Source organism: Phacochoerus africanus, chromosome 8, assembly GCF_016906955.1.
Source record: "Phacochoerus africanus isolate WHEZ1 chromosome 8, ROS_Pafr_v1, whole genome shotgun sequence".
Taxonomy (NCBI): Eukaryota; Metazoa; Chordata; class Mammalia; order Artiodactyla; family Suidae; genus Phacochoerus; species Phacochoerus africanus.
Window position 1 is genome coordinate 32,640,964 of NC_062551.1, and position 12,958 is coordinate 32,653,921.

Below are 12,958 nucleotides of genomic sequence, written 5' to 3' on the forward strand. Positions count from 1 at the left end.
AAAACCATTATTTCCTTCAAGGACCCATAGGAACTTTATACTTGCTGTGTTCCATGGTGTCTGATGTCTCTAACTTCTGCATATACGGCTTTCTCATAGAGATCATGCCAAATACTGATTTCAGATCATCATAGAAAGGCTTAGTCATGATGTTTCAGGAAAGATCCCTAGGTTAGCTGATGACCTAAGGATGGCCTTGAAAATAAGAGCTAAACCCTACAGGATGCTCTTGATGAAGAGGTCCTCCAATTTAGCTGCACATTAGAATCTCTGCAGGGAAACTTTAAAAAAAAAAAAAATAGCAATGCTTGAGCCTAGACTCAGTTGGTCGGGGGCAGGACCCAGGCACTGAATGATTTAAAAAGCTCTCCAGATGAGTCTCACACGCAGTCTGGATTGAAGACATTATGGATTGAACTTCTTTAATTAGAGGTGAGATTACCTAAATCCATCACATCTTTTTCTTTACACCGGCTGTAGGTGTCATCTTATTGCTGCCATTCAGCCATTCCCTTCTTTCTTTGTGAATATGAACTATTTCAAAAAATTGGCAGTATCTAGAAATTTAGGTAAAACATATTCTTGACACTCACTTTTCTTCTTAAGTTATGCTGTAGACACGCTCCTCTTATTGCTAACCCATCAATTGTCTCTCTTCGATCAGACCTCTCCAAGACACTAAATATCTCTCTTTTCAGGTGATCCCACCTGCTGTTGTGTTTTACAAGTTGAGTGTGATGTAAATGTCATTGGTTCTATTTTGTTGTTTTATAAGACAGCCTCAGCACCGGTCATGTTTGTTGGAAATGTAAATCTTGGTGGAGCTTGCTGAACCAGAGACTCGACTCTTTTGGAATTTTACAAGCTGTGGGAAACCTCTTAGGTAATGATTCCCAGTGTAAAACTAGGCAAGGCACTTGATAAAGTTGCTTTGCAGTAGCACGTTCTTGAATTTTTACCAGTTCATTCAAAACAAAATACAAAGGGCTAATCTCCCTACAAAAAGATACTTAATTGTACGTTATACGTTAAAGAAACAAAACAGGAGTTCCTGTCTTAGCTCAGCGGTTCTCAAAGAACTCCAGGGATTGGAGTTCCCATCATGGCTCAGCAGTAACAAACCTGACTAGTATGCATGAGGATGCGGGTTCGATCCTTGGCCTTGCTCAGTGGGTTAAGGATCTGGCATTGCCGTGAGTTGTGGTGTAGGTTGCAGACACCTCTTGGATCCTGCATTGTTGTGACTGGGTGTAGGCTGACAGCTATAGCTCCAATTAGAACCCTAGCCTGGGAACCTCCATATGCCGAGGGTGTGGCCCTAGAAAAAGACACACACAAAAAAGAAATGAAACAAATTGACAGTGGCCTATGGTCACTGATAGCTCATTAATAAATCAGATTTATAAACCATCTTTATAATGGCATAAGGGAATATGTACTCTTAACAAATTTTGATGAAAATGTAAATTAGAACCATTTTGAAAAGCAATGGCAGTATTTACTGAAATTAAAAATGGCTATCTCCTTTGACCCAGAAATTCCATATCTAGGAAATTACTTTGTGGATAGTCTTATAAATCTATGCCAAGACATATATACTAGAGTATTCATTTGAGCTTTGTGTGTAAGACAGAGCATTGGTAACAAACTGCATGTTCATCAGTGGTGGACTGACTGTATAAATACGGCACATCCATCCAGCTGCTAAAAGTGTGTGTCAGAGTGGTACGTATAGACATGGAAATACTCCCATGATGCAAAATTGAGCAAAATAAGCAAGCTATAGAAGGGTCTCTCGGGCTGCCTTTGTATAAATGTAAACGTAAATGTCCATGGACAGAGGAAGGGATAGAGAAGATGTGGTTCCCTGGTGGCCTAGTGGTTAAGGACTCGGCATTGTCGCTGCTGTGGCTCGGGTTACTTCTGTGGATTGGGTTAGGTACCTGGTTAGGGAACTTCTGCGTGCCATGGGTTTGGCCAAAAAAAGATATGTGGTGCATATATGCAATGGAATTTTGTTACCCAGCCATAAAAAAGAATGAACGAATCCCATTTACAGCAACATACATGGACCTAGAGACCTGGATCATTCTAAGTCAGGTAAGTCAGAAAATTAGACAAAGACAGATATATTAAGATGTCACTTATATGGGGAATCTAATAAAAATAAGGCAAATGAATTCATTTACAAAACAGAAATAGACTCACATATTTTGAAAACAAACTTATCACTACTGAAGGAAAAATGTTGAGGGCAGGGATAAATTAGGTATTTGGAATTAACATATACACGCTAGTAGATTCAAAATAAATAAGCACCAAGGACCTACTGTGTAACATAGGAAACTCTCCTCAGGATTCTGTAGTAGCCTTTATAGAAAAAGAATCTGAAAAAGAATGAATGTATGGATGGATGTGTATAACTGAATCACACTGCTGTACACCTGAAAGTGACATCTTATAAGGCAACTGTACTCCAATTTAAAACATCATAATGTGCTTTTGTGTCCTTTTTAAGGAAAGATAAGTGAGAAACTGTTAATAATTTCTATCTTTGATATGCAAAGAGTTGGAGAAGAAGAGACTTGCACATTTTAATTTTATACCTTTATGTGTTTTTTTGGATTTTCCTTTCTTTTCTTTCTTTTTTTGGGTGGGGGCCACACCTGTGGCACATGGAAGTTCCCAGGCGAGGAGTCAAATCAGAGCTCCAGTTGCCGGCCTACACCACAGCCACAGCAATGCCAGATCCAAGTTGAGTCTGTGACGTACACCACAGCTCATGGCTATGCTGGATCCTTAACCCACTGAACGGGGCCAGGGATTGAACCCAGGTCCTCATGGATACTAGTCGGGTTCGTTACCACTGAGCTACAACAGGAACTCCATTTTTTGGCCTTTTAAACTGTGTGGATATGTTAGTTCTCTTTTAAAAATTATGACAGTTGTGGAATCTGCTGAATCACTTGCAATTTGGAAAAAAAAAAGGGGGGTGAGAGAGTCTAAGAAAATGCTTGACAAATATTTTTGAGGGGTTAATGAGGAAGAACGCCACATTTGATGTTAAGCGGTCTGGCACAGCATTCCCCTTGAGCTGATTGTTCTTCAAAGCGCGTTTCTAAAGTGATCCTCCAGTGGGTGTACAAGAGTTGATTATATTATTCTGCAGTTTGTTGTTGCTGGTATATTTAAAATATTTCCTCGAAAAAAAAGTTACCCTCCTATGTGTCAAACCATTTAGTGATTTGGAAAAGGAAGTTAGAATGGGTGAAGAGATTTTTTATTCCTCTTCTTTGTTCTCTTGCCTTCAGTATATCATAAGTTGTAGGGAAATATCAAATGGAGTGGTTTGGCATTGGCGTCATTCTCATTGTTTTAATTGCAGTCTGTCTCACAAATATTCAGATACCTAGAGAAAAAAAACAACAGATTTTTACACGAATGTCCCGTCGACTCTTAAAAGGTAGTGTTTCAAAAAATACACCAACCAAGCTGCTCATCTCTAATGCCAGCCTTGCTCCCCTTCCTCTCCCTCTCTCCCCGGCCATGTTTCTTCCAACCCCATGACGTCCTCATCAGTGTTCTCTAGGCCAAGTTTCCTTTCCATACTACCGCCCTGGCCCTGTACAAACACATGCCTAGATTTGAGAACAGAAGGTTTTGCCGTTTCCTACTGATCTATTTTGCAAAACCTGCTAGTTACCACTTCCCTATAATGCCATTTTATCCTGGTGCTTCTAACTCTGTATCAACAGAGGCTCCCCCCACCTCCGTGAGGTTGAACCCACACTGCTTAGTCTGTATTCAAATTCATTCTAGAGCCAAGAAGTCTTTCTTCATTGAACCCAGAACTCCCACTTCCTGCATCTACACACATACTTGTAGATCGTTCCTCTTGGGTCACTGGGTTTGGATTTCATGGTACTGTGAACTTAGTGATGTTTTTAATGATTATCTAAATGATGTGATGTAAATTTATATGAACATGTGTGCACACAGAGTACACAAAGACATTATTAAGATTTATTTACCAAAAAGAGACCCAGTTACCCAAAAGAGACTGTTTGAATCAGAGGAGACTGAAATACCAATAGACGGTATTTTTAAATCCTTTCCTTCCCTTTTTTGACTAGGATTAAGATGTCATCATGACATCAGCTGCAGAAAGTAGGTCAGCTATAGAAATTGCAACTTCTTTACCTAATTGTGGAATTCTATGTAAATTTTCTGTCCTTACACAGACCTGCTTTTGAACGGCTGCTGGAGGGGAGCGGCTCTGCCTTGTTTCTTTGGTGTCCCCCAAGACCACGTGTCCTTCTGAGAACAGTTCGTTGTCTGGACGTCTAGTTTCAGAACCTAGGCCTTTATAGGCTCTAACAGGTACTTACAGGGTCATACAGCTCACCCCAAGGAGCATGTGCGAACCTGCAAGGTCTTGGGCCAAGCGGGTAGAGTTATTGGTAGCTTATGAAGCCATGGTCCTTTCCCACGTATAGCTTGTGGAGCTGCCTTTAGAGACCAGGCCAATGCTCGCTGCCTTCCGGGTGTATTTACTGTCTTTGGAGTCAATCTCAACCGTCATCTGTATTAGGGAAGGCCTCATTTTCTCAACCATAGAATTAAAAGGATTAGATTGGGGTCTGAACAGTTAGCAATGGAGTCCAAAAGCTGCTTTCATTATTACAAAAAGCCCAGTAGAAGTTGTATACTTACCTTCATTCTCGCTATGTTGCTTATTACAGAGTAAATGCAATTTGTTAGAAATTTTCAGGGGTGGAGTTCATAGAGGGAAATTAATGAAAAGGGTCCATGATGGAGCCTAGTTTGTCTTTATGTCCTTTCCAGGCCCCTTTAACAGTCTTTAATTCAGCCCAGGTTGTCCATGAACTTGATAGTCTGGGCAAGATACTCTCATTCCACCTGCTGTTTTTTCTTTTAAGAGCCTAAGTATAGCCTTAGCATTTGGGCAATGCCTCAGTAATGGGTGAATACCTGACTCGATTTTTAACAGTGTCACCTACCTATCTTGAATCTTTAGTCCTCTGAGTCTGAACGCAGAAGGTTGGTAAGTGCTTTTCCTTCTTCCCTCTTTCTCTTTATTTCTTACTTTCAGTTTGGACCCGTAAGTGTAAATTTTCTGTTTGTTTTTATTTTCTAGGTCTCTCCTCTCTGTTCTGTGTATGCATCTTCTTGTGTCTTTCCCTGAAACTATCCGTGTTTTTCTCTCTTCCATGTTCTGGGCTCAACTTCATCAACTTGGTAGCCATAAAATCCACTTGTTTTCTTCTTTTAAAATGCCAACAGTTATCTGGATATCAAGTATGAGCAATGCACCAGCCACTGGCAGATGGCTATATTAGGCTGTGCTTCTTACAGCCCTCCCTATAGTTATTTCCAGTGATTTTATAAATGCATACTAGCTAATAAAGTACAATTAACATTTAATAATAAAAAATGTAAGAAGTCGCTTGTACCTACCTCACCGTAATGATAAGCAAAGCCTTTTATGTCATGATGTCTTAACAGTTAGCTGCGCGAGTGCTAAATGTTGCTTTTAATTAAACAATAAAGAATGCAACACCCTTTCTGGTATCCTTATAAATTTTGATGTGATACAACAACTTGATTCTTTAAAAATTAATTGCCTAGGAGTATGTTTAAGTAGTATTGATTATGTTAGTACCTCGTGTTGCTCTGTGATACTTAACCCAACATTTAAAATATCTTTTTTCCATTATATGTTGTGATGCAAGAATAAAAGCAAAGTACAAAACAAATAGGCACTTGAATTCTAATAGCAATAAGCAATAAATGTCAGGCATCTGGAAATTATGGTTGCAATTTCATCAGAGTACACTTTGTTCTTCTATTATGCCTGCATGAATTTTGCTACAGGCAAAATCTATTACAGATAACAGTTAAGAACCTTTCTAATCTACACAGATAGTCATGGCAAAATGTTGGAAAACTAAATGTTGGAAAATGTAATATTGCAGGGGAAAATTGACACTTGTAGAAAATAATGTGGGCCCATTTAGAACCACAAATGGTAATCATTTCTTTAAGATCATAGTGTGGTAGAGGTTTCTGAGCTGGGTGACCCAGTTGAAGGACACAGCCCTGGGAATGAATCCTGTGCTGCTGCCTGGGGTGTGCATGTGCAGGTAGATGCTTATCTGTAAACGGAGGGGTGCGGTGTGTGCTTAATGATCGCCGCCTGAAATTATAATTACAAAGTCAGATCACACGTGAGAAGCCCAGGCTTTTTCCACTGCCCTTGGGTACACTGGAGAGGACTGTTTCTATTCTGGGGCCAGTTGACGCCCCTCTAGAGAAAGATTAATTAGTATTCACCACTCTTGATGGCACATAGTGACCCTGGATAGTTCCTTGGTAAATTTACTAACTGAGCTTTCAGGAAATTGGCTCCCGGCGATTAACTTGGGTAAATGTCTTTTTTTGCACTTACCTCCAGCTTAACCCGCATATTCTAGGTCTCGGAGTGTTAGAACTCGAGTGTGAAGGTGTGGAGTCTGCCATTTACGTTACTACCCTCATCCTCTCTATTTTTCACGTCCCTTCAATACAGATGAAGCACTACCACCTAGATTACTTATGTATTGCTGTATAACCAATTACCTCCAAATTGAGCCACTTAAAGCAACAGATGTTTATTATCTCAATTTCTGTGGGTCAGGAATTTGGGAGCAGCTTAGGTGATTGTTTTGACTAGGGATTTCTTATGAAGTTACAGGCAAGATACAGCCAGGGCTGTAGTCCACTAAAGATGTGATGTCAGGCTAGGGGATGGAGGATCCTCTTCCAAAAGGATTTTTGTTGGCATGAGTTCTCAATTCTCACCTGGCAGGAGGCTTCCATTTGTTGTCATGTGAGTCTTTCCACCCAACTGCTTGAGTACATCTGCTGCATGGCGGCTCGTTTCTCCAAGAGCAATTGATGCAAAAGAGAGGAAGGAAGCTGCAGTGCCTTTTATGACCTCACCTGAGATGTCACTCACTGTCACTTAGGTCATCTCCTTTTATTAAAAATGAGTCACTGGGTCCTGCTCATATTGAAGGGGAGAACTAAATTCTGCTTCTTGAAGGGAGGCACATCAAAGAATTTGTGGATGTATTTTAAAACTGCCATACCACTTAAACAGGGCACCCTAGAATGGGCTCCCAGGACAGACTTGTTTTCCAGGCCTGCCCAAGTTTATAACCGTGTCTTCTCTAGTGGCCAGTCCATGTTAGGCAAATACCTGGTGCTCAATAAATAAGCACAGGATGCTGATGAGTGTGGTATGTGAGAGCAGAGCTTCAGTTCAAAGGAGCCAAGAGGTCTTAGGTTCAAATTCTGGCTCCACCGTTGTAAAAGCTTGGGAAATCTATTACACAGTAGGTATTCTGTGGAAAATTTTCCACATGTAGGTGTATTTTAAATGTATTTTCAGGAGAAGCTCTGTGTCCTTCCTTTCCACCGTCTTGATCTATTACTCAAGGAACAATATTAGAATGCATCTCATGAGCCTATTGTGAAGATTTAGTAAGCGAATGCATGTTGAGAATGTAGGAAGCGATAATGCAAAATTGTAGGTCTTATCCTTGTGGTAGAGATAACATTTCACCTGTTCATAGGCCGCTTTTCGTTATGTTGGATAAACCGACGTGGATTCTCGTCCTCCTGACTTTCTGTTTGGCATCAAACAAGTTACTTCTTTTCGGAGCCTCAGTTTTCAGACCTGTGAAATTAAGGTGTTATACCAGATCATTTCTGTGACCCTTCTCTAGCAAGAGTATGTCACTCTGTTTTCTCTTATATAGGTATAATTAAAGAGAGCAAAGATTTTCTTTTAATCTGGGTAAGTTCTATAGGACATACCATGTTAAATCTTATGGAGAAGAACTTTTTGTCAGAAGATAAGACAGCTGTGTTAGGCTTTTCTGCAAAGGAAGATGCAAGCTAATTTTTTTTTTTTTTTTAGTACTTATTATGTGCTCAGGTCTCCACATATGTCATCCCATTGCATACAGTTATCCCTCTGGATTTCCATTTTCTCCCTTCTACTTATCTCAGCCTGTCCACCATCTAAGATCCCCACCAAAGATGAAGGTCCCAGGTCACATGTGGCTACTAAACAGCAGCAGGGAGAGTTAGATCCAGTTCTCTGTGATTCCAATACAAGCTCCTTTCCACGCCCCCTGGTCACCTTCATTTGAGAAGGGTGTGAACTCTTGAGTGATTTAACGTCAGCTTACCCTTCCATACCTGCCAACAGTAATGCGCAGGTGACCCAGGGGAAGCAGCAGTGAGGTCATTTGTATAGCTGGATAGCTCTGGCTGAGCCAAATGGAAGGGAATTATCTGGAGTTCTTTTAGTCCCTTTTTAAGTCCAATAGGCAGTTGTCAGCAGCAGTTATCACTGAGGCGAGGACAAGTGTCTGGAGTCTGAGAGCGAGCCCAGGAGTCAGAGGCAACAGTCCTACAACCACTGATGGCCCTAGAGACCATGCACCCCAGGCATCCAGGGACTCTTCTAACTGGCACTCAGGTTGCATCAGCCCACTGCTTAAAACTCTCCAATCAGTAGTTCCCGTCGTAGCTCAGCGGAGACGAATCTGACTGGCATCCATGAGGATGCAGGTTTGCTCCCTGGCCTCACTCAGTGGGTTAAGAATCTGGTGTTGCCATGAGCTGTGGTGTTGGTTGAAGACACAGCTCTGATCTGGCGTTGCTGTGGCTGTGATGTAGGCTGGCAGCTACAGCTCTGATTCAACCCCTGGCCTGGGAACCTCCATCTGCTGCAGGTGCGGCCCTAAAAGAGACAAAAACAAACCAACAAACAAAAAACTCTCCAATCAGGTTCTCAATCTACCTGCAAAGGAAGACTAAATTAATTTACTAAACCATGCTAGAAATCTTCATGGTGTTTATGATTTTAACTATAAGGCTAGACTTACGTTCACGGAAGTAGTCCGGCACATTGGTATTATAGGTTGAAAGATGCAGAGAGTAAGACATATTTTCCTTTAACTAAATTCCTCTTTTCAAGGCAGGCCTAAACTAAATGTGCCTAATTGTAGCATATAACATCTTGGTCTTTAAGAAATTTTTTTCTTCTGTGTTATTTTTTGAATACCACCTCTAGATTTGGATGGCTTGTTTATCGAAAAAGGAAAGTAGGACAAGGACAGTTTTCTTAAAAATCAATATATAGAGAGAGCTAAAGCTGACAGTGATTTCCTGTCACACATGGAATAAAATCTGAAGTTCTTGCATTTCTTACCATGCTGGCGTGTTCTTCATCAGCTGGTCACAGCCCATTGCTATGACCTCACCTCCTCCTTCACTCCTCTCCAGCTGTATTTGTCTTCTTTCTGCCCCTCACTATGCCAACTTTGTTCCCTCCTCAGGGCCTTTATACTTGCACTTCCCTCTTCTGGAAAGTGCTTCCTCCAAATCTTGGTGTGACTGTCCCCATTTAGATGTCAGGTCTTGTGTGGTCACGTAGGGATGTTCCCGACGGCCCTACTTTCTGTGATTGTATAACAGGTAAGCCAATGGTAATTGTCTTGTTAATCTATTAATTTACTGGTTTATTGTTTCCTTCCTGGACTGATGAGCTGCAAGAGAGTAGGGATCACAGCCTGGCTCAATCATTGCTGTATCCCCAGGACTGCACAGTGCCTGGCACAGAGCAAATGCCCAATGAAGCAATGAGGCAATCTTGGCTCTGCTAGCTGCCACCTGTGTGACCTTGGGCAAGTCACTCTATTTTCATTATGTTAAATTAGGTTATAAAATCTCCTTGAATGAAGATGAAGGAAATGTATATAAAATGCTTAGATAAGTGCCAAGTTCATAGAATGTGTTTAATAATTGGAATTTTTATCCCCAAAGGCTTGAAATGTGTATATGTGTGTGTGTGCGTGTGTACATGTGCATGCTCTCCCTGTGTGTGCTCATGAGCACGTATAGTCAGCACTGAATAAGTATATATTGATTGAACAAAATAAGTTTCCCAAATTATCCATTGCAGAGCTAGATCTCCAAACTAGGTCACCTGATTCCTAATTTGAGCCCTGTTACAGCTTTGGTAATTCTCAGTGCCAAGCCCGCCTGAGGGCTGGGTTGGAGGAGATGGGATTTATGAGAATGGAACATTTGAAAAGGGAATATAGGCTGGCTTTCTGGAGATGTTTTTCTAGATGTGCTGCTGCCTGTGTGAACATTGAGAAAGCCGGGTTATGTCTGTTGGCTTCTGTCATCTGACTTATAAACTAGAGATTCTAATACTGGTTTTTCCTCCTTCTTGCTAACAGAGTCTATTTTATTACCTGCTTTGCAGCAAGTTGGGAGGCAGGGTTCTGCCCACATGTTGCGTACGATCTAGTTGGGGGGCTGTACTGTGGGCAGATACTGCCAGGGACAGCACAAGACTTCATCAACTAAATGAAGTCAGAGTAGAACAATCCGAGTTCAGAATTGGGCACCATTTGTCACTGGAAGTTGTGATGGCTTAGAATGTTCTGGAAGAAAGGCTTACATTGACTCTTGAAGAGCCTCCCTGGGTGATTGTGAGAATAAGGTGGTATACATTATATAAAATTCTTAACAACAGTATGATGGGCTCCATAGTTGTGAAGTGTTAAGATTACTACCCTCTTCCGGATCAGTACAACTCAGCCCCGAACAGTAGGTCTGTTCTATATTCTCATGCTTTATACCTTAAGCAAAATGTGACTGAGAGGAAAGCCTTCCCTCCTCCGTGTTCCTAAGTACAGTGTGAGAGTGAAGCAGCGTAACTTAGGTCAGGTAGTATAAGACCATGCCTAGTTTCTGCTACTTACTAGCTGTGTGGTCTTGGACGAGTTGTAACTCCTCCAAGCCTCATTTTTCTTCTGTGTATAATGGGGATATACTACCTAGCTCATAGGTTTGCTGAGTGTTACATATGAAATAGATCACTGGGTGAAAAGCTATGACATTACATTGCTTTAATTGTCTACATAGCCTATTTGGGTGTAGAAATATTCCAAGCAATAAACTGTATACTTCCCGAGATATGGAAAATTCTTCAAAGGCAGAATCTACAATATTTAATTTTTCCATATGGTATCTGGCTAGATGAACCAGTGACATAATTATTGATTAGTCTTCACCTAATCTCCAAATGAATATTTTCCATATTTCTGCCAATGTCCCAATGCGAATAGTTTTGTTGGTTTGTATATAAAGGGTTCTGGGTATTTTTTAAACTGGATCTTGAGGGAAATATTGATTTCTAGAATTGGCTACAACCAGTCGGTGCTTATTAGATAAAGCTGAGGATTCCCAGAAGTTTTTTTGACCATTTGTCTCAAGTGGCCCTCTCCAATTCATCCTTGGAAACATCCTTTTTATTTCTTTTATGAAAGTTATAGCTATTTAAAATTACCTTATCTGTTTATCTGTCACTTTCTCTTAAATGCAACTAGACTGTAAGGTTAGCAGGAATGGACTTCTTTTCATTTCTGTATCTCTTTAACCTAGAATAATTTCTAACATATGGAAGTGAGCAAGAAATATTATTAATTAATAACTGAATGCAGCCGCTGAACTCGACACGAAAAAAAACAGTTCAATCGTCCAGTTCTTCCTTTATTTCCAAGACGACTTTCCGTAGATCCAAGGAGAGATACACGTGAGCATTTCATGTTTATCTGGCTGAGCAGAGTCAACCAGCATGGCAGAGGTTTAATACCAGTGAGTCTCATTCATACCCAAGAAACTGAGCCAAAAGAGCAATACCAAAGACCCAAGATGGTGTTCCCAATCCTGAAAACATGGAAAGAGAGGTAGCCTATGTCCTCATTTGGACTGTGGTCAATTATTACAATCCCCCTTTGCTGGTTTTCTTTTCTTTCAATAGAGCATATCCCCTCCATAGTGTAATGGCTTTTGAAAGTTAACTGTTTCTTCATTGAGGTCAAACTATAGGAAGAATGTTAAGTTCTCCGCCACCAAGGTTTTAAGGGCCGTGAGCTGGAATGTGCAGTGACTAAACGCTGCCGGGATGAGGTCCCCCTCAGGCAAGAGCATCCCCTTCCCCACTGCCTTCGTGGCATGTAGCCCTTGGGACCAATCAGGCCTTTCTTGAGGATTTGCGCTCTGTTTAGTCCAATTAATTCTTAGTTTGCAGTTAGTTATGGCGGTAACTTGTATATTCATGCAAAATTCTTTCTTGAGTCGAATTATTCAAGGTAACATTCAAAGACTTGCTCTGAATCCTTATTGTGATATCATCTTGAATGAGAATGGTTAATCTGAATAGCTGTTCAGAGGTGTTGATTATGGATTGAAGTTTTATATTTTTATGTTAATTTCAGGTAAGCCCTTTTTCTGCACGTATTTGACATTAACATACCTGGATGTTTGTAAAATTCTGGTGACTGTATTTTTACACGCGCACAAAGTTCCAGTGCAGGTCGGTATTTTTCACCACCCAAAAGACTTGAGCATGTTGTAAATATTACAGAAAGGGCAACGTTCTAGTCCAGCAGTCCTCTTGCAGATTTATTTTCTGTGAACCCCGGATCTAAGCTTTGTAATGTGCCCTCCCAGTCTCTACCTTGTCTATCACCTCAGGCCGTATTCAGTATTTCCTCACTTAAAAATCCATACAGCTTTGGATGATCACATGTCTACTACCCACAGTGGTCCTTTGGGCGTCCCTTTGATCCTTTTGATTTAGGAGCCATTAGAAGTGGAAAAGACCCGTGATCTCTATAAAACAGCAGTGTCCAGACTCGTTTTTGTTGACTGACTGTGTCCAAGTCAAAACACCTGGGGCTCTTTAAAAACATGCAGTTCTGGGGAGTCCAGTCCCCAGAAATTCCAGTGTAGAATGGTTGGGGTCTGATCTTGCAATCTGTGATTTTAAAAATCTGATGCTGAGTTGGATTTGGGAACAGACAGC